General features: G+C 39.9%; 1 protein-coding gene across 6 annotated transcripts in view; it reads left to right on the forward strand.

Moving 5' to 3' along the window:
- Positions 1-21,811, forward strand: part of HIVEP2 (HIVEP zinc finger 2) — a 140,712-nt gene that overhangs the window by 6,227 nt on the left and 112,674 nt on the right. Inside the window, exon 1 of one of the 6 annotated variants that reach the window (XM_065833440.2) lies at positions 12,247-12,516. The exons of the other annotated variants lie outside the window; for them this stretch is intronic. The gene's annotated coding sequence lies outside the window, so the exon portion shown is untranslated. Of the gene's footprint in view, positions 1-12,246; positions 12,517-21,811 lie in introns of those variants that run through there. 6 annotated transcript variants of the gene reach the window in all.

The raw sequence follows: 21,811 nt of genomic DNA on the forward strand, positions 1-21,811 counted from the left end.
TGGTTACGCTGATACAACCAGTTCGTATAGTGATGAAATCATTTTTTCTGAGTTTGTTTATGCACATTCTAGCTCTGTGAGTGTAGACTTGGTCTCAACAGAAAATTTGTTTCTAAAAATGACACAGAAAGATAAGTAATGTAACAATGTAGTTGGTAGTGGGTTTATGGCCACTTCATGAACACATGAGTTTATTTTGTTGCACCTCAGTTTGTGTTTAACGCATTTTTTTTTCCTTGCGATTGGCAGTTCTGCACTAATATACTTGCAGAGTCTGAAAAATGCAACTCTTAATATGCAAGAAATGTCAGCTTGCACAAAACAATCTGTTGAGAATACCCCTGTTCTTAAAAATTTAAGTTCACCTCATTGCAACTTAAGTAAATTGTAATAATCTGCTGCAGCTCTGGTTAAAATGTCTGATTTATGTAAGCTGTCAAAGGTGGGGGGGAAAGGATGTAGACTATTTTTTGAAAGGCATGCTTCAGTTGCTGTTGGTCGTACAGGAGGAACTCAAGGTGTGATTGTTATAGAAAGTTTCTTTTTTAGATAGTGGTTCATTGGAAATTCCATACGAAGGAAAGCAGTTAGGTGATTTGCATGTATAGTTCAGTTTAATAGAAAAGTGAAAACTAGAGAAGCTGAAGGGAATTGAAATGGCATTGTCAGGTGACATTTTACAGGTAATGCAGTAAAGCAGGGTTTGACTCTCTTCATAAGAAAATGCTCATGAAAAAAGCAAAAAACCCCCAGATTATTTTCGATAATTTATAGTGAATTTTAGACCTTCTTAGCTGCAGAGGTTAGTATCATTGCCAACCTGACTGCGCTAACTTAAACTTCCCTAAACCCTGGTGGAATTTTCCTCTGCTGGGCTTGGTGGTAGACCATCAGAGCTTGGGTGCACTTCTTATCAAGTGATTTATGAATGAGAAGTAATACTGGATGTTTTCTGATAAACAATTTTAAAAATGGAAAGAAATGTCCAATTACACATTGTAGGACATGACATAATTTCAAAGAATTTAGTAGAGCAGAATGCTTAATTTTGTTGAAATAACATTATTTAATGAACAGTTTTCCCATAGAGTAATATCTGTGCTTAGGCAGAAAGCAGCTTTATGATTAAAAAAAAATCTGACAGGACAGGAGCAGGATTATCAGAATTAGTTTTATTAGACTGTGGGGTTCTCCTGCATATTAGGTTTTTTTGTTTGTTTGTTTAAGATAAATGGCCCAATCTCTGTATTTATGTGTTTTGTGTTTGTGGTTTGCATTAAAACAAAACACATGTAGTATGTCAAGAAAGAATAGCATAAAATAATAACTGGGATTACCCTTCCTTGACAACAAGATATGACATATTTAGTTAAAGCAAAAACTATCTAGACCAAAGTCAGCATTCAACAGAGACTAAGTTACTGCCATCTATTAAGAGTCTTCATAGCTCTGTGTAGTTAATTTTGAATGTAGGCTGTTCACAAAAGTACTAAAAGTGTGTGGAGTTTCATGTTCCTTGTCTTTCAAAGACAGCTAAAATAGTTCAGTTAGCTGGAAAATAGATCTTTATTTACTCTAACTGTTGTCAATTTATGCGGAGTTTGAGAGTGATTTTATTTCTGTCAGTACAAGCATTAACAATGAAAAAGAGATGCTCTGGAGAGTAATGCAGGCTCCTGGATAACTGACATCTGTGCACGCTGGCAGTGTGTGACTGAGGCCTCTGAGACACCTGTGACTACTGAGTCATCTTGAGATCTGAACTTCTGAAACTATTCTGTTAACATTTGAGAAGAGAGAATAGAGTACAATTCATGGTCCTCTCTTACAATACAGAGACTAATCTTGACTTATTCCCACTGAAAATCAGTTATGTGTATGAACACAATTTCTGAAGCTGCTTATAAAAGGTTTTTCCTTGCATTTGTCTGAGATAAATTAGTTCTTTAGTGAAAAAGGTATTTATCTTTGGCTGGACATTCATAGACTCCTGCAACCAAGTTCCCTATCCTGTTTAAATCTAAAAGTTTCTGCACTTTTCAAGAGGTTGAATTTAGCTATGAACTTTCAGACTATAAAGTTGGACATTTTGATGCAGCGTGATACGATAGTCTATTTAGATTGCCAGGAGAGGTCGTGGTACTAGACTCTTCGAGATTTTGCTTTAAATTCTCAGCAAAGCTATATGAATATAATTATTTCCAACATTCTTAGTAAAATTGTGTCAAGCAGAAGTTGCAGCCTGTTCCAGTATTTTGTGCCTACAGTATTAGAAGAATTCCTCTAAAAGTTAGTGGATATTTTCACAACGTTACTTGGCTAGAATCTTTGTGTTCTTAAGGCTCAAATAACGGATAAGTGCATGTATTTAATTTTGTGAGGTACAGTCGAATTTTGATACAGGCTTAGCAAGATGTTACTAATACCTCTGAAGAAATTTGTGATAAGTGTAAGGGTAGGAGTCATTTATATAATATGCTTGAGTAGGAAATGATGTTAGTGAAATTATGTTAGTGATGTTAGCATGGTATTAGTGAAACAAACTCACAGGAAGGTGTTTGTTTTAGAGCTAGAGTGAGGCCAAAAAAAGTAGCACTGCCTCTGCAGTAGGTTGGTATGGTGGTAAAATATTGGGATGAAGAGGTCAATAAAGTGGATCTAATAAGTTATCTGTCATGTTTAATACATGCTGTTACATATTGTTCACTTCTGTTTTAGGTTTTTAATCTCTGATTTACTTAATTACTAATTAAAAAATACACAAATTGTACTCATCTTTGACCTAATTTATTGTAGTGGGTAATGTTAATTATTGGTGCAAAACTTCAGAATCAGTCATGCATTAGTAAAACTACTACATAATTTGGAGTAATTAGTAGGACAGTTTTGAGTCAACTATGTTTTTGCAAAGGAGTAAAGTTGTGAGTCGGAGCTGATACACAGAGGTTCCCACAGCACGTTCCTTTCGTGTGGTTTGTTATTGACAGGACTTTGTTCTGTGAAACATCAGGAGACAAAAGGATAACATATAGTACCATCATTTCCTCTACTTTGTTTTTAGCTCAGCGCATTAATAGCTGAAATCTGTTACCATGTAGAAAGTAGTACATAAGGAAATGGAAGCATATCGGATCCTCCAGAATTTCTCTTTTGGAGCGAGGACAAGGTATGCTTATACACCACCTTGGAAAGCTTGTTTTGCTTTTGGGTTGTACAGATTTCAGCATCCAGAGTTGATAAACGTGAACCTTGCATGATGGCAGGTTCACCTGAACATGTTCACTTGTAAAAGCTAAGTGTACAATAAGAACCACCTCTGCTTTACTTTTGGTCTGTATTTTCTGCGTGGTGTTTGATAGTGGTGTGTCTGGGGTCTTTGCTTGTTTTTCTGTAGTAATGATGAAATAGATTTCAGTAGATATGCCCTGACTTTCCTTCCCTTGCTCCCTAGATCATCCTCTGCATGGCAGGAAAGAGAAAGACACATGGGCCGATGGAGTTCCTTTACGCACACCTCTCCAAAGCTTCAGTGCAGCATATTTTCCACAAATGGAGTGACTATGAGAGAAACCTTTTAATTTTCTTTCTCTCTCACAGCCTTAGTAACTAAAGAAGAAAACAAGGATGCCAGATACACATTTTTGGATGTATGCTGGTTGAGAATGAGGCCTAGAGAGGAAGATAAATCAGATGGGGAGGGGAGGTTTGAATATGACTGGTGGTGAATTATAATTGCCTACAAGAGGTTATTTTTATCAGATCAAGTCTCCCTCTAACATTAAGTCCTCAACCTGAGGAATTTTAGTACTACAGCCTCTAAAATCTCTGTCCAGCTGCAAGTTGTACAAGCATGTCTTGATGGGTAACTAAGATCCAATAGAAGGCACCATCTTGGATTCTGTGGTAGCATCCTCTCACTTCTCTTGTTTGACATCTCCACAGATAATTTACACACAGAATACAATGCCTTTGTATCTTGCTCAATGCTTGCAGGTATTCATCTTTATGTTTGTTTATGTGCTGTTTTGATTTAATTTAGTTGCAGTATCATTTGATCCTGGTCAGTAGTTCAACCCACTTTACTAGCAAGCACGGGAATAAATGAAACATTTTGACTAAGTCTTTCTCAGTGAAGTGGGTTGTCTGGCAAGCTAAGACTGTAATATATAGATTTTGTGGCTATTTACAGACTCACACACTAGAAAACAGAGTGCCATGCTTCTCATTTTCATTACATAATTCAGACAGTATCACATCCAGATGATGAGATTACACCTGTGTTTTTATCTGAGCGAAAAATGCAGTTTTTTGGCTCCTGCTCTGATATTTTCCCATAAAAATAAATAGCTTACACCAGAAAATTGAGGGGTTTTGCTATATTGCATAAATAAATATTTAGGCATGCATGTCTAAGTATATGCCTATACACTTATGTACACTTATGTCATCATAGCTTTTGCCTTCAGTCATGTCCTGTCTCCTTCACAGTACAGTATACCAGGAATAACTTCTTGAGAGCTGATGGTTCCAGGTCTGGCTTTTTTGTCACTAAGAGGAAGAGTTTTCCTAGATGCAATGTAGGCTCAACTTCTGCTATTATTTAAATGTCAAAATATTTTAAATAAACAAACTCATTTGCATTATTTATGTGTGAATATTAGCATTTATTTCACAAGCATGTGTATAGATCCACATACACAGTCACACTTTGTTAAACACGTAAAAAAATAATCCTAGTTCTCGATGATGAACTGCTGTGGTTTCACATTGGTGCAGTGGGTATCTGAATCTGCCCAGGAGATCTGTCTGAAGAGTTCTTCACTGTTCACAGGTACATTGCTGATATGATGATGCCAGCAGTCAGTAACTGAGCATGGCCATTTTTATTGCCTGTGACTGATTCGGCCAAGGTTGTGTCCTGTTGGATCCTGAAAATGTTTGCCTTCTAAGGTGAAACACTTTGAATTCCTTTTATGTCCTCTTATTTCTGAAGGATGTAATCGTGTCACTCTTGGTTTAGTCAGAAGGTTAAGGGATCATTTCTGAGGCCCTGTCATGGGTGGTTCGTGACAGTGAACTTGTGCGTGATGCTTGTTAACTCTTACCCTTTGGCAGGACACACCTTTCAGTGCCATGGCTGAACTAGCGGTGCCAGGTCTCATGGCTGTAGAAATGTGACCAGCAAGTCAATCCATGAACAGACTACCTGTGTAAATAGATCATGTAAATGAAAGATAGCATAAAAAACACTTGCATAAGTCCAACACTTGTTGTATTGTTGCTTGACCGTCACTTTTTCTGGGGTCAAGCACAAAATCACCTTGCCCTTATCTCACAGTTTTCTAATCAGTGCCCCAGAGCTGAGGAGATGACACCAAGCTGCTCAGCACATCTTGTGTTACCGTGTGAACCGCCCTGTCTTTGTGAATAAAATGAAAACTCTTATTTTGGATCAAACCCTGACTTCAGTAAAAGTGCAGAATGGCAAGTTGTTAGTGATTCTTTTTTCATGAGACCAGGATTTTACCATCAGCTGTAGACTGGATTTGTACTGCTGAAATAAAGTTCCTTGTGACTGGCTCAGCCCATTGCTGGAAACCTCCAGCATGCGAGGTTTGCTTTCCTTTGGATATAGTGACACTAGGTGAGAGTATTGGAGAAACTGTCTGCATGCAAACAGCCTCCAGATACTTGAGGCAGAGGAGATATAAAACAAAAGGCACTCTCACAGAAATGATTGTTGCATTGCCAGATGGTACAAGGTACTTTGGAAAGAAAGAGTGAAGATATATTATCTACCCCAGGTGTTTTCATTGTGATTTGAATATAGAATGTGTGAAGTCTTAGGTACAAGTGTTGGAACTGATGGTGGCCTAGAGCTGTGGTTTTAGGTGTTGGTTTTGGCTGGATGGTGGTTTCATCTGAGAAAGGAACTTGCTGGGTTCCTGAGGGCATCTTAGTTCCAGCAGAGTTTGTGAGCTTGGAGCCTGGACTGTGCCTTACATGTACTGTATGCTGCTTTCTCCAATGACATCGCTTTATCTGGGTTTGGAACTGCTTGTTAAGATACGAGAAACCTGCATTTCATTTCAGTTTGTGTATGTAATTTTTTCATTTTTTATTTTTTAATGAGGTCTGATACCTTCTTGTGTCAAGTGGTATAATTTAATTTCAGAGGTTTTTTTTTTTTTTAATTCAGCATATAGACACAAGAAAACAATATTTACAAGAGGTCTGCAGAGTTCTAGTGTGTTTCATTTTGGTGTAACCTGCCTGTCCTATGTATCTGGTCTTCCATCTGAAGCCCAGTAACACTGTATTGAAGTGGGTTACCACTGATAACTGGGTTTTTTCTTTTCACTTTCCCATTTTTACATTTAATTTTGAAATACTCTTGTACCTGAGGGATTGATGAGCTTTTTTTTTTTTTTTTTTTTTTTTAAGTACTACAAACAAAATAAAAAAGGAAGAGGAAAAAACTCAGATCAACCAAAGATTATGACATGATTTTAGAATGCATAACCTTGGGCAAAAAGGGCCAGTTATTGGAGTAATTCTTGAGTAACCTAATTGTTTGATAAGGATCCTTGCCTGTTTAAGTTGTTGTTGGTTGTTGGAAACAATCCATTTCTAAATTTGTGCCTTACTGCATACCCTGAGGTATGTGTACAACCCACTCTAATTGCACAGTTTATTATTTTATTAATGAGAGCTATGATAATGTGTTTGCTCATGAATTCCCTCCAGTCCAGGTATGGTCTCCTAATTGCCCAGGGTTCTGCAATTCCATCATTTGTTCTGGGGATGGTGACGGAGAGCAAAAGCAAAGCCTTCATAAACACGGTTTAAAGAACTTAGACCTTGCCCTAAAGCCTGTATTTGGTGTGATATTGCAAGCAAAGGCTGGAAAGGTAGGGTACCTTTTTAACACACACACACACACACACACACACACACACCCCGGCAGAAGTAAATTCTTACTACATCATCTTGAGTACCTGAGACTTTGCCAGCTGGAAGGAGAGGCCTGTGCACCTTAATTGGCCTTCCTAACCATAACAGAGCACCCCTTAGTGCTTCTTTGATCCGGGTCTCTCCTGCCTGCTTCTCTGCCCGAGCGGCTGGAAGACTCACACTTCACTTGTTGCAAGGCACACAACAGTGAGCAAGCATCTGGCATGCAACAGCAGCTCCTGTTTTTAATGAGCCTCCTGGGTAGCAGGCATACCAGGGTGCCCATTCCCATGTTCCGGAAACTATTTCTGTGTGCAGATTGGAGATCCGTAGCACAAGAGCAGGGAACAGCATCAGCAGAGGTGTGGTCTGTGGAAAAGTCGGGGAAATCCAGTTTACTGTGTCTGTAACTCTGGAGACAGAGCTTTCCCGTCAAAAGCCATGGCGCAACACCACAACCTCAAACAACCGGCACTTGCTTCTCAGTGCTGCCCGGCTTTATGGGGACACTGTGAACCCCTGACCCTGGGCTTGCAGAATCTGTGCAGCTCTCTGAGGACGTCGGGGAAACGGTTCTCTGTGGCTTCCAAAACTGCTCGTTACATTGCTTGGCTCTTCTACAAGGGCTTTTGGTAGCTGTAGCCCCTGTGGCTTGCTGCAGCATGGTTTTCTGGTGGAACAGATGGTATATTACGTAGAAACTTTATTTTTGTATCACTGATTTTTATTTATTTATTTCACTGCTTGTCTTCCTCTTTTTTTTTTCTTTTTTTTTTCTTTTTTTTTTTTTAAAGTGGATGTATAGCATAAGTGCAGAATGTGGGATCAGTATTGGATTTGCTTTCGATATATTAATCTTTGCATATCTGTGCAGTATTTTACACCAAGTAGTGTGTACTTTCTGAAGTTTTAGTGAGCAGATTTTATTTATTTGGATTGAAATTAGTTCAAAATACTGTAATGCAAAAAAGCCTGTGAAAAGAGGTCTTTGAAAGGAAAAGTAAATGTCTTCTTAAACAAGCTTTGTACTCACTGGAGTACAGTTTCATTTTTAAGTCAGTAGATGTGTTTTCTGTATCTAATCTTTGTTTTCTTTGTTTTTTTAATTGATATCATCTGGTCAATTTGAGTGAAGATACTATTCCCATAAGAAAAATATTTATTCTAAATATTATTGTTGCCTAGGATCTTGTTGAATTCATGAGATACAGAAGCAATCAAGTTGATTTAATATTTTAAACATTTTTATAGTGTTTTCTCATTGTTTCCATGAAAGCGATTTCAATAAATATTTTAGCATTTGCTTTTGGTTTCTTGAAATTAGGTTACCTATTGCTGGAAACTGCAGGTTCTTAAACATGGGTTTCAGATCAGCTTTGTCTTGATTAGACATTTGAAATAAAATCTAAATACTTGAGCAAGCCCCAAAACAAGGGCTTACCTTTTCCCTCGATGAGCTTCCAGGACTTAATGTGTTTTGCCCAAAGAATCTCAGTAAGTTGTTGCTCACAGAATGTAGTTACAGTCACAGGGCTTTGGTTCCACTTAGCCCAATCACTTTCATATATTCTTACATATATGTTATTTTTTACATATACATTCATAGATACATGAGCGTATGTATGTACATATATATGTATACACACATACACACTTCTCACACTGTATGTCAATAGAAACTTGCACACACCTGCAATGTATGAGATCATGCTATTTGAAATTTAGGGCTTATGAAATTTTCATCAATAAACCAGATCCTTACCACATAATTCCAGTAGTGTTTTTTTTCTTTGCAATGTCACATTTTCCCAGTAGCTTCTGAATGGGATTCTGTGTGTCCTGATGTCTGGAGACCCCCTGAGGAATGTGGGGGCAGAGACTAGTTTTGGTGGCAGAGTCCTCCTGGGGTGGAGAAACGGCACAGGGCAGCCCAATGCGGTGGATGAGAAGACAAATAATGGGGGATGTTTCAGGGATTTCTGATTGCTGCCACTTCAGTGTGGGTTGGATCCTGTCCTTCAGCAGTGGGCAGTCTCTCATGCTGCATCCCATGTACTGTTGGATCTAGGTTGGGTTCATAGTGAAAAACAAGCCCCCACATTTACGTTTTTCTACCACATATATTTTAAAGATAAATAATTGCTTCCTATCAGGTGTTTGGCACCTTGGACCTTCTCATCTTTATTTAGCTTGGCTTTCCTCATAAAAGTGGCACAGGATGTTTTAATTATGTGTTTACAGGGTTGCTTGAGAGAATTCCCTTAGTGAAAAGAGAGTTCAACAAAAAATCTCAATGTAATGTTTTTTCCACTTGCACTTCTCAAATGTTCCTTCAAATGGAAGTGAAAAAGTTATAAAAACCTTGTCTGTAGTTTAAGTTTCTGAGTGATACATTATAGTGACTTTATTCTAAGTATTACACAGATGGATTGTAAAGGGGAAAGGTGTAAGTGTTTGTGAGAATCTGTAAAAGTGTTAAATATTTTGTAGGTAGCCAACTTTGTTTAAGAGTTGTTTTTCATATGCATCTGTACTTACTGCAACCAATTTCTATTGTGGAGTGGAAAAACATGTGTTTTCATCAGCATACCAAGGGCACTGATAGTGCAGCCAGTTCACAGTTTCCATCTGTCCCTTAACTTCAGGTTTTGAACTGCAAATGAAAGAAAAAACACAACAGGTACAGCTCTTTTAAAAATATTAGGGCCATATTTGGATGAAAAGTATACTGCAGAGAAAAGCACTTTCTCACCCCAAACCATGGTAGGATACCATGAATAGTTTAATACCATTCTTCAACTAACAGAACAGTAAGATTTAGTTACCTGAAGATTAACTCTCAGGATGTGGATGGGTCTGTGAAAAGGCTGCTGTTCCTTATTACATACTCTGCTCTTCATCGGCCACTGCAACAGGCAGACACAGAGGTGTGATAACCACCTGTTGTGATTTCTTGTGCTGGTGCCAAATTTTTGCACAGCCTTGCCTGGAGCTGCTGTTGTGCCATGCAGCAATTGTCTTGGTACAGTCAAAAGTAGAAACCGTAGGTGCATTTCTTTCATTCTCAGATATGGGGCTAAAAATAGTTCACCCAACTTATCCTGAGTAAGCATAGTACTTTACAGTCAGATTTCAGAAGATCAAATGTCTGCTTTATATGTTGTTTAGGATGCCGTATGCAGTGGAAGTGTTCTTGCAGTACTTGGAAGGTTTTATCCCCTTTTTCCCTCTCTTGGGAGAATATCACTACTTAAACCCATTGCTGTGTATGACATGGGCCAGGTTCTGATCCAGCATGCACATTTTTAAGGGTCAGATTCTAATCACTTCTCTCAGATTGAACCAATCCAATCTGCCTTTGCTAAAGTTAATGCTGCTTTGATTCAATGCAGAATTAAAATCAGATTTTCTTCCTCAGATTGTGTATTGTGTACTGCAAATAATTGTCAACACCAAAGACTCATTTGTCTGCTTTTTTTCTATTGAAAAGAGTCCTGATGATTAGTATCACACTGAGAACCTTCAGGATTTAGTCATCAAGCTAATGTCAGGACAAGAAGCAGTAGAGGTTGCTTCATGGTAACTGGGCAGTGAATCTTCAAGTTAAGCTGCCTTTGAAAAATTTACCTCTAAAAGAAAAGTTAGAAAACAACCAAACCAGCTCATATCATTGGAGAAGAATATGTTTATAAAGAACTTAATTAATTAATTAATTAATTTCCCACAGCACCCCATAGCTCCTCCACTGCCCCATAGACCCACAGCACTGCCCCACAGCACCCCATAGCTCCTCCACTCTGCCCCATTAAGAAGATAGTATTTGGCCTTCTTTTAGTAAAATGAGCTATTTTGGTAAGCAAATGGCATTGCATATGTCCCACAAAAGATATGATTTCTTATGACCCCAAGACACAGACTGACGGTTCTCTAGTTTCAGGTCTAATACTCTGAATTACTAGGGCCGAAAGGCTTGCTTCAGTTCCTTGTGTGACCACTGGGTGGTTATTGCAGAAAAATGGCAAAAATACTCTGCTTCAGCTAGTGGTGGTAGTATGAGATGAGAATCCCTAAAAGCATTTTCCAAACTCTGTGTAACCTTTTTCATTGAAGTTTGTTAAATTAAGTGCCTCTATTTGAAAATCACCTTCTATTAAGTGAGGTACTGCTGCCCAATCTGTTGCATTTAGTGTGCAGAGGAAAAGTCCAGAGTTCCAGACACCAGTGGTTAACAAAAATAGGTCTAGAATGTGTCTCATAAGTGTAAGTGTACTGTCCATCCCCCTACCCAGGGGAGGAGCAGCCATAACCAAACCATTTCTCAAGGGTGGTTGTTCTGACTGCTTTTTAAAACTTCAGCGGTGGAGACTGAAATCTCTGGGATGGTCTAGTTTGGATTCTTAACGATGCTTTCCATTAAAGAAGTCTTTCTAATGTTTAACTTACGAAGGTAGTAATGGTGGGTAGGACTGCAATCCAGGTTCTTCTTACGCTTGCCAGGTAGGTTTACTGAAGATCTACTTAGGGTCAGATGGAGAACCTGTCAGGCAATCAGTTCCCAAATGCTGAACTCCCACATGCCACTACACAACTCCTGTGCCTTCACCCTTTTCCTTAAGCAGGGCCCTTGTCTGCTTCAGAAGGGCAGGGATGAAATTGAAAAGAAAGCATCTGTGTTCACTTTGCTGGGTTGTCAGCCATAACTGACAAGGGAGCCCTGTAGCTTTACATTCTAGTTTTGCCCCAAATGCATTCACAAAACATGTTTTACTCCATGGATCCAAAATTATGTAAGACTTGATTTCCAGATGCTTGCAGAAGTATGGGCTGTAGCGAGAGCATAGTGCATTTCTATATTGTAGTAATATTCTTACACAAGCTGTACAAGAAAAATAAGAGCAGCATGGCTCCTGAGCAAATATTGTTTCTAGTCACATACGATACTTTGCAGCTGAGCCTGGTAACACGCTGCTTAGCTGTTTTGCTATGCAAGTGCAGAGAACACTGTTAGCAATAAAGCCACTGCTGGTTTCTCCTCCAAAACCTCCCTCCTTGCAGTGCATTGGAAATGACTGAACTTTGGCCCTCAATCTGCTGACACCCTGAGGGAGTGTAAATGTAATGACGTCTTTGCTTGTTTCAGCTGCACAACAGGAAGCGCTCATGGCCTCCCCTTCTTCCTGCTCTGAGAAAGTGCTGCTTTTTTTTTTTTTTTCTTTTTTTTTTTTTCCCTCCCTTCCCCTGCAGTCGAGCAGGCTCAGACCTAGTTCCAGGTCTGGGCTCGGCAGCCAGCCCCCATAGCTCCTGCTTCCTGGCTGGGGCAGCCAGTCACCTCCCTATTGCTCTGCAGTGGTGGTGATGCCAGAAATATGAGCGTTTCTATTTTTTTCTTTCTCTTTCGCCCCCCGGAGAAGTGACCGAGAAGAGAATACAGTTATGTGGCCATGGCTTGCTCCACAGAGCATGTCACTGGATACAGCTCAGCTGCAAAGACCAGGATGGTCAGGTGATGATCTGCCTTGGGGAGACCACATCACTTGCATAATATAGAGGACACACTGTCAGGTGGGCATTCAGGGATCCTGGAATACGGTCCCAATAGTGCTGAGTAATGCTGAATATACAGGGCCTGAACAGATTTCTTTGCCTTGCTGGAATACGGAGACTTGCTTCTTGCAGAGCATTAACAGGAAACCTGTTTAACCCTCTCCGGCTGCTGCTTTTAAACTTCATGACCAAAAGAGGGATATGAGTAAGAACTGTTATTGAGAAACATAAGCATTTTGCAGCTAACTCAGGGAGGAGGATTTTGTCTCATCAAATTCAGCAAAAACATTAAAGCAAAACAGTGTTCTTGCAAGATAAATTAATTGGTTCAATATTCAGCTATTATTCTCTAATGACTGGGGGATGGGTCACTCTTTTAAAAAATAAGATGCATATGCACTCGGGAGTTTGCATATTGGGGCGTGAGAAGAGGCACCGGGTAGTCTAGAGTACAGTATTCTGAATTTGAAAGATTTAATTAACTTTGAATGTAAACAGTGCTGGTGCAGTTGCTTATTTATATGTTTAATGATGCACAGGCATATTATTTGAGGAGCAGCTTTTGTCTGGGTTCTGTAATAAGCAAGTTCTGACTTTACCTTATCAATCACACTATCTAGCTAAATAACTGTTGTTTTTAACAAGCTGGAGTTATGTAACGTGAATTGTGCATGGCGAGATGCTTGCAAGCCGGGAAAAGCAAGAAAGGCAAAGAAATAACAGCGCTCAGCCTTCAGCGCGATAGGATATAACTGGTTTTGAAATTAAATACTGTGTGTTGGTACTCTCAGCTGCAGACAAGGTCCAGCTATTCCTTATGAGGATGTGTCTTGAAACAACATCTTGGGATGGGAATGTTTAACAGACAGAAGAGTGAATTTGCTCAGGCATGTGCAGTCCTTGGAGGCTTTTGTATATGTGCATGCCAAATTCCATCCTCCTCCACCACCACTCCCCCCCCTGTTGTTTTTCCTCTGGAAAAGCAGTATAGAATAATAAATGGGAAAAGTCTCTTAAATGGGACTGATTTCATGTGTAAAAGAAAATAACTCGATGAGCTATGATTGCCCCTATAAAGTGTTGTATAAATCTCTTCTTTTAAATATGCCCCTATAGGGTCATTAGGCAAGTACACACTACAATAGTGCTCTGTCTCAAGAGACTTTACAACCAGTTTATGGAAAAGGGGAAGCAAGTAATTATATTAATGGATTAGAATAAAAGCAATTGATTTTAGGTTAAATCATCCTTTAATAATACTTCCTTGACAATTTTCTTTGCTGTTACTCAGTTTTGATCTTCAAAGTAATTCTGAATTGTTAAGCCTGACGTTTTTCTTTGGTGGCATGAATACAAATATTAAATAATAATATTAGGAAATAAAGACATGAGAATAACAGGTCTTTAGGAGAGACATGGGAATAATGACTGTTTAGGACAGGAATGGTTTATGCTCCTGAATGCCCCTTCAAACCAGCCCGCTCCCCCTCGTTTTGACCAAATACTGTGTTTTTTTTCCTTCCTTTCATCTATAGGTGAAATAGCTGTAAACTGCACTGTAGGGTTATTAACTAGCGTATTTTGAGATTTTATTGTTATTTACTACAAATATTTAAAAATGAGTGCTGATATTTATGGTCTTCTCTTTTATACTACCATACGTGCCTACGTACACAGTGGCTGATTACGCATTATTACAGACCACAGCTGCAACGTTATAATGAGAAACAGTCATGTCTGTGAGCCGCTTCTGTAGCTTGCACCAGTGCTGATAATCTCAGCATAGAGAAGAGGAGATGAACAAGCACTGATGGAAACATGTATTTTCTCACACAGGAGGCCATTCAGGTCATGGCCAAGGGATGTCCAAAAGGCACTATAAGGAAGTGGGCTGTGTTGCTCTCATTATGTCCTTATTTTCCAAACAAATGCAGGATTTCTCTTGGACTGTCATTGCAACATCCTTCAGAAGGAACTTGCTTTTTATGACAAGTTTCAGTCTTCAGGAGAATTTTAATTTATCATACTGAATTGACTTAGTTTCGGGTAGTCATGTGATACTGTTACAGCGGCAGAAGCTTAGAGCTGGGGATCTAAGTAGTGGCATATAAAGACACCAAGATCTTGTAGGTGGAGAAAGACCTTTTCCTGAATCTGCATGATTATAACCAAATATGGAGTTCATCAAATGCTTTCTGTTTGTGTCAACTCCAATACTCTTTGCTTTTGGCTCCGTAGTGGTTGTTGGCTGGCTGATAGTGATGTCCTTTCTGCAACTACATGTTTTTCTTAATGCAGATGAATATTATGTAGGGGCATAATACTAAATTGTTGCAATTTTTGTGCACACTACCAATAGTAGCATGGTCGCAGTTTTCCAATGTGGTTAATCAGGAGGGGTCTAGTGTCCTTTACGTGATTTTCCCTTACTCTCTTGGATGAAAAATCCAAGAGCCAAGGTTTGTGACGGCAGGAGGGTAGGAGAGAGCACCATGGGGCCCATGGGAGCTTTCACCCCACATTTTGTCAGAGTCTGTGGGTTGGAACATGGGTGCACGGGCATTGAGGGGGTGTATCTGTGTGTGTGCAGGCAGTGGCTTGCTCAGGAGTGAACTCTCACATCCTGAAGTGATTGAGTAGATCTTCAGCGGTTAATAGCCCTGGTCATAAGGCTCTGCAGAGAGAGGTTTCTGGCCCTGGCAAGTTGCTGTACACAGTTGTTCCATTTTCCTTGCTTTTGTTGAACGCTCGTGTATCTTGTCCGTTCAAACCCATAAATGTCTTCAGGTTATCAAGTCGTTTCTTTATTGCAGCAAAACTCAAAATAATTAGCAACTCAGTTTCACCATTTTTGCCAGTTAAAAAAGGTGAAATTTAATTTGCACTAATTATTTAACTACATGAGATGCTCGGCGTGAAAATGACTAGGTGCAAATTAAGATTAAATAAGGAAAAAATACACCGTGCATTGCATTTTTCATATTTAGCATTCTATTTGTATTTCATTACCAGTCCATCTGCAAGAAGACGTCTTGTAGCAGATTGAAGCATTTTTTCAAGAAAAAAGCCCAAATGTACAGTTAGACTGATTAAAAACAAAGTTTTAGTCTGAATAGATTAAGACAGGAGAGTTTTAATAAAATCTTCTCATTATTGCAGGCTTACTATCCCCTAATTCTGGTTACACTGCGCGGCTTGGCATGATTTCCAGAGCCATTCAATGGCCACACTTTCTCCAGGCTGTCTCACTGAAACACAAACATATTGTAGCCTCCCCAGAGCTATTGTGTGTGTGAGATCAGCCCCTAGGAAATACCAGACTTTGAATATAACCTGGGCAGGTATGTGGTCTCAGCTCTTTGTTGCAGGGATGGATTTCAGCGCATTTGCCTGGTTGTTGTAGTTGTGCTTGTTTCAGTCCTGCTCCCCCACAACCTGTCCCTTGTGAATGTGCCGCTGCTTTGGGAAAAGCAGATCACGAGTCACGATGGCTTCGTTGTTTGGGGTGATAAGAAGCAAAACCTTTTGTACAGTCATAGACACGATTAGCTGTGGGAGCGGGTTGAACACACCATCATCTTACCAAGGTGATTTCAACACCATAGTGGTGTTGCTGTGGTTTGTGTTTCTTTGGAAGCAGCAATACAACACACTTCTGTATTTTAGAGAAATTGTTTCACCATCCAAAAATATGTGTGCTGTCATTCTTTACCTCAGCTGACCCTGGCTTTGAACCTTATCAAGCTTTGGAGATGTTTGTAGCAAGACTTTCCTATGTGAATGGAGTTTGTTTTTCTAAGTGCAGCATGAAAGATTTGGTTTATCTGCATGGAGCATGCTTGCTCAAGCAGTTGCTTTCCACAGTGCAGCGCTTGTAGATTAAAATCCTTTCTGTTGTGGTTGTGCCACTTCTATTCCTTCTGCAGCACGTGAGTTTCTCTGGTGTACTGCAGTAAGGTGCCCGCTTGCATTAGTGAGACAGGAAATTTTTTCATTTCCACTGATGTGTCATTCTTGTAGAAGCAAAATGGTGATGGCAATTTTTTATTACAATTTTTTAAAGATCCTCTAAAAGCCAGAAAAACACTTCCTGCTTCAATATATATTTGATTTCACCTGTAAAGCTGCTTTTAATTCATGCGTTTGCACTTGGAATTTGAACGCTTTGTGTCAAAACTAGAAATTATGTGGAATATACCTTTTAGTTTATGGTGGCATGTTTTACTGTCTGTGATGTGCGATCACATAAGCTCAGTGGTACACAGCTGACTTGATGTATTTATTGTAATTCTCTACCTAAGGAAATACGGTTTATTGACTAGCAGGCTGGGTAGGGACTTAGTAACCATAGGTTGAATTCCTGGTTCTGCTACACAGTTCATGAGTTTGGGGTAAGATTCACAACACCTTACACTGATTTTCATGTCAGTTACGTTCATAAATGTGAGTTAGGCACAAAAATACCATTGTTGTGCAGTATTCTCTTTATGTCAGTTCCACTTCCTTATCTTACAGAGATGTCCCGTAGACAGATGCTGCATTCTGCTATTGATCCATAGGGAGCCAACAGGAGTTTTATGCTAAAACTGACTGTGGGATTGGAACCTTAATTTTTTTGTTTATATGTCTATTTTTAAATTACCATTATCAGAGCAATCAATAGTTGCACCCTTGCTCATAGTATTTATGCTATTTAAGATCATACAAGTCATCACAGAAGTCAGGCTACATGCTGCTTTGGAGTCCAGTTCTTCCTTCTTAAGAACAAAAATAGCCTGACTAAGGTACAGCCAGCAGCTAAGGCATTAGAGAAGGGCAGCATTCATAGATCTGTATCCAGATGTTAAATGTTGTGTTTAGAAATTTTCTTCCTAAACAAACTGGTAAAATTCAAAGTGGAAATGTGTAACATGAGACATTGTATTGCAGTGAGTGGCAGAGTGAGTGGCAGCTTTGCAGAGTACTTTTGCATTTCAGCACGTTTGCCTAGTTGGTGTAGTTATGCTTGTTTCAGTCCTGCTGCCCCACAACCTGTCCCTCGTGAATGTGCCACTGAGTGAGTGGCAGAGTGAGTGGCAGCTTTGCAGAGTACTTCTGCTGTCAAGCAGGTGCATGTGGGCAATGCAGAACATTCCAGTTTTACTCTGGCTTTGTGCAACTTTGTGAAATTTGCATTTTGAAGTACCTGGGTAATTCAAAGGTTAACTGGCCTGAGCAAAGTCTTGCTTGAGATAGCTATTAGGAATACTGCAAAATGTTTTGGGGTCTATAGGGCACGCTAGCTCTTCCTAAACCAGCAGAGTGCCTGCGAGGATGCTCTCAGCCTCACCTGTGCTAAACCTTGGGGAGGCATGAACCAGCTTAACACTCTGAAAACCACCTGACTACTCACCAGCAAGAGAAGGCAGACCACCAGTGACCTTGTATTCTTCCACTTTTTTTTTTTTTTCCCTATTTGCTAATTTAAGGCTTAAGCAGGAAGAATTTAAGTAATTAAAATAATTAACATTATGCTCTTTATACTGCTTGTCTTGTTTTCCTCTGTGTTGTCAGTGATGCTTCTGGTGTACTTGGGAGGATGTCCTACCTGTTCATAGTCCTTTCTGCTTGTTTTGTGCTCTACCCAGCAACTTCTATTGCTTGGATGCCTCCTACATGCAGCTAGGCCTGTCTTTGCCAGTTTGGTGAGCGCATTGCTTAGCAAATGAGGAAAGCGCTATGGCAGGTGGAAAACATACCACACAGACAGTGAAAAGAGAAGCCTGTAAATACCTGCCAGATGTATCTGGTGCTTTCTTAGCAAAATCCCTAAGTGCAACTTTAATTTCAGACAGATTCTGAAGTTGTAGTGAAATCACTGGGTCCTACACATGCTCCTGAAGTTAAGTATATACTTACATACTTTGTGAATAGAAATGGCTTATTGAGCTGGAGCCAGCGTGGGGAATTTTGGGACTCCTGCTGTTCTGCTTACAGTATTTTGCAGAGAGTTTAAGACTGTAGAATGACACCAACTGGATCCACAGAACAAGCTGCTCCCGTTCCTGTGAACTCCAAATTATTTTCCTTCTCACATGCAAAGTTGTACCAAGAGCTGCATTTAAAAACCCATCTGTTGTCCATATCGTATCAATAGGAAGAAAAATTTTAGACTTCTAAAATATTCTTGTTACGTGTTCTATCCTGCTGTCATCTGTCTTTCAACTACAAGCCATTTCTTGTAGTTGCACTTGTATCTGCTCAAATCTTTTCCCTCCCACCAACAGATGAAACTCTCGAGTTGCCTAAGCTGCAAAACTAGAAGCAGGATGCTTACAAACTGGTAGTGGAAAGAAATGACCACTTTCAAACTAAGATGCTTTTGATATTGTAAAATAAATAAATCGATATAATAGTTTTTTCTTAGCAAGTGTGGAAATAAGCAATAAATTACTTTAAGAGTTGTTTCTTCGTATTTTTCATTGCACAAATAGTAATTAAATTTCTACAGCAAAATAAGATGATAATTTCAGTGCTGCTGATTATAATTCACATACTGCTTATCCCACTTTTCTGTGTTGCAGTGGCAGTAGCACAAACGTATTTCTTGTCCAATACACTGCTTTTCCACAGGGCAGCACTGAAGTTTGTCTGTCTTGTTTATTTTAGTTTTGTTATTACATTTTGGTAAAACAGCCAATTGTGACAGAACTAGAGAGACAATATGGTATCCTTTCAGGTTTGCAAGGTTTTCTTTGCAAGTGTAATGCGTACTTGGGTGTGTGCACGTCTGTGTATGCATGTGTGTGTATGTGTATTTAATCTGTTACAGCTTCATGGCTTCTCTCCCACTGTTTTCCAAGCAGTAGCTTCTCATTGAGGGCATCAGGATTTTTCCAGCACTGCACTGTGTCCTCCCTGGAAAACTCCATGGGAGACACTCAGGTGATGGGAGCTTTGTAGCCTTTTCACAGTAAGATATAGATGAGAAACTCAAACTGTCTGCCTCATCACGGTAGGGTGGCTTGGCCATACACCTCTGTTCATGAGAAATTCAGTGCTGACACCTGTCTCTCTCCCTTGTCAATCCCTTCTAAGGATTCATGCTCGATATTGGAGCAGCATCTGCATTGGGAGGTGACTAGACTTGTTCAGTTGTTCCCCAGTATGAAGAACACAAAAGCCTTCACCACGTGTCATTAATTATCTGCTAAACAGCTCATCTTACTGCAGCTTCTCTTTCCAATAAATAAAACCTAGACTCTTATCCCAGTCTCTCTTCAATGATCTAGTATTTCCAAGGATTCAATTGTAGGTTATCTCTCTTGAAACCATTGTCTTGAAAACAGAAGGTCCCTGATGGGGAAGCGTTCAGCAGGAGCCATTCCTTAAGAGGTTAGTGTGTGGCCCAAGAGGATCTCCACTGATATCCATTCACAGATTCCTTGTCTTACAGAGGTCACTTTCTGGTAATGGAGCCATATGGAAAGATTTTGAGGACAAGGTTCGGTCTAGGGATAATCTGCACAGAGCGACTGACAGATTTCAGAATTCAGTGAGAGAATAACTAGCTCCTGAACTTAAATGCTGGGATCAAAGGACAACACTGTTTTCCTCTGCTTATCAAGACATTAAAGAAGAGTAGTTCAGTTTTAGACAAGCAGTTGGTAAGACCCCTCTTGTGATGCTGCTTGAATGTGGGAGGAAGGTCTCGGGTTAAAGCACTGGTGGAAACAGCAGATGAAAAGGATTTAAGACAGACCACTAGAAGGAAAATATCATTAGTATAGCCGTGGAGTTCTGGTACAGTAGTATCTTGTCCAGTATTTACTTGATACTTTCAAGGAAGCCTAGAGGTGTCACAAACCTTTCTGTTACCAAATTTTAGTCTTGAACGTTTGTGGGTAGAGAACGGTAAAATGGTGAGCATTTTCATAACTCTCTCTGGGTGATATATATTTCCATAAAATAAATTGTATATACTGTTTATTGATATGTCCCCTGAATGTAAAGGCTGTAAAGTTTGGAAGTATGCATGGGTTACTGTTCTTAAATAGATAATGAGTACTCAGTATAGGATGTCTAGGAAGCAAAATGATGTCTGCAGTAGTAGGTTTTTGTGGCAGTAAGACGAGACTCCAAAGAGACTCTTTGGGGATGCCCGGTGTGGAGGGACATAGAGGCAGGCAGGGGGCCAGGGACAGGCTGGGTGCTCCGTATGAAGCAGCTGCACACCAGGCAGCAAGGCCGAACTCCAGAAACAGCTGTAGCAGAGATACTGCCTGGTCAGTGCTTTTATATATCTTGACTTACAGTTCTGACATCCAAATTCAAGTCAAAGATGGAAGAGTGGTGAGACAAAAAGTCATTGAGGTGTCACTGTGAGGCAATGGCACCTGCGTGTATTTGCCAGCCTTCCCACTCCCCTGGTTCTCTGCTCTATCAGTACTGCATCCACCAGATGCAATAGAAAATGCCTCCAGTTTTTTGGTGTGCAGCAGAAATCATGAACTGCAGCTCTCTGTAAGCGTCTGCCCTTTCGATGCAGTTCCTGGCTATGTTTGGACTGCTGTGTAAAGGGAGGCAAGGGGCTGGCCTGTGCATGGCCAGGTGTCATTGGCTGGGTCCCTATCTGTACTGTGAAGGCAGCCCTCCTGCCAGCAGGCTTGTTTCGTGAGGAGGAGGCTTGAGTGGTCCAAAAACACGCAGAAAACAAGCTATCGAGCAGCATGCTGCACTGCTCAAACTTGCCTCCTTTCCCACTTTCATTTAGCCATATGGGTGCTCTTGTAGTTGTGAACTTCAGCTCTGAGCGCAGTTTTGCATCTTTGCACATATATTTTATCTGCGGATTCTACGCTGTCTTATGAGTCAACATGGAATATTTTTCCCTTAATGTGGATGTTGGTTGTCTCTCTCTTGCCTCTTTCAGGACAAGTCGGAATTGGAAGGAGCTTCTGGCAACTGACTAGTTCTGAGATTGCTACCTCCTTGTTAAATGTCTTTAGAGAAATTATTAGACAGACAGACAAAGGCATGACATTAACTGTGTGATTGCAGGTTTTTGGTTTTTTTTTAAACGTAGGAAACAAGGCTACAAAAGAGATCTTGGGAGTAAGGCAGAATTTACTCCTTTGAGAATACTTTCTAGATAGGAAGCTGTGTAGAAATCGTAAAATGTTGGAATTGTGTGATGTGATTTTTTTACAATGATGAGTATTATTTTCCCTGTGGTAACATCTAAAGGCTTCTGTGATGATGTAGGCTTCCTTGTCTTGATGTCTTCAGACACACTGAATTTACAGTGTAAGTATCTGATAGATAAAGAGAGGAT

This window comes from Patagioenas fasciata, chromosome 3 (assembly GCF_037038585.1).
Source record: "Patagioenas fasciata isolate bPatFas1 chromosome 3, bPatFas1.hap1, whole genome shotgun sequence".
In the NCBI taxonomy this organism is placed as follows: domain Eukaryota; kingdom Metazoa; phylum Chordata; class Aves; order Columbiformes; family Columbidae; genus Patagioenas; species Patagioenas fasciata.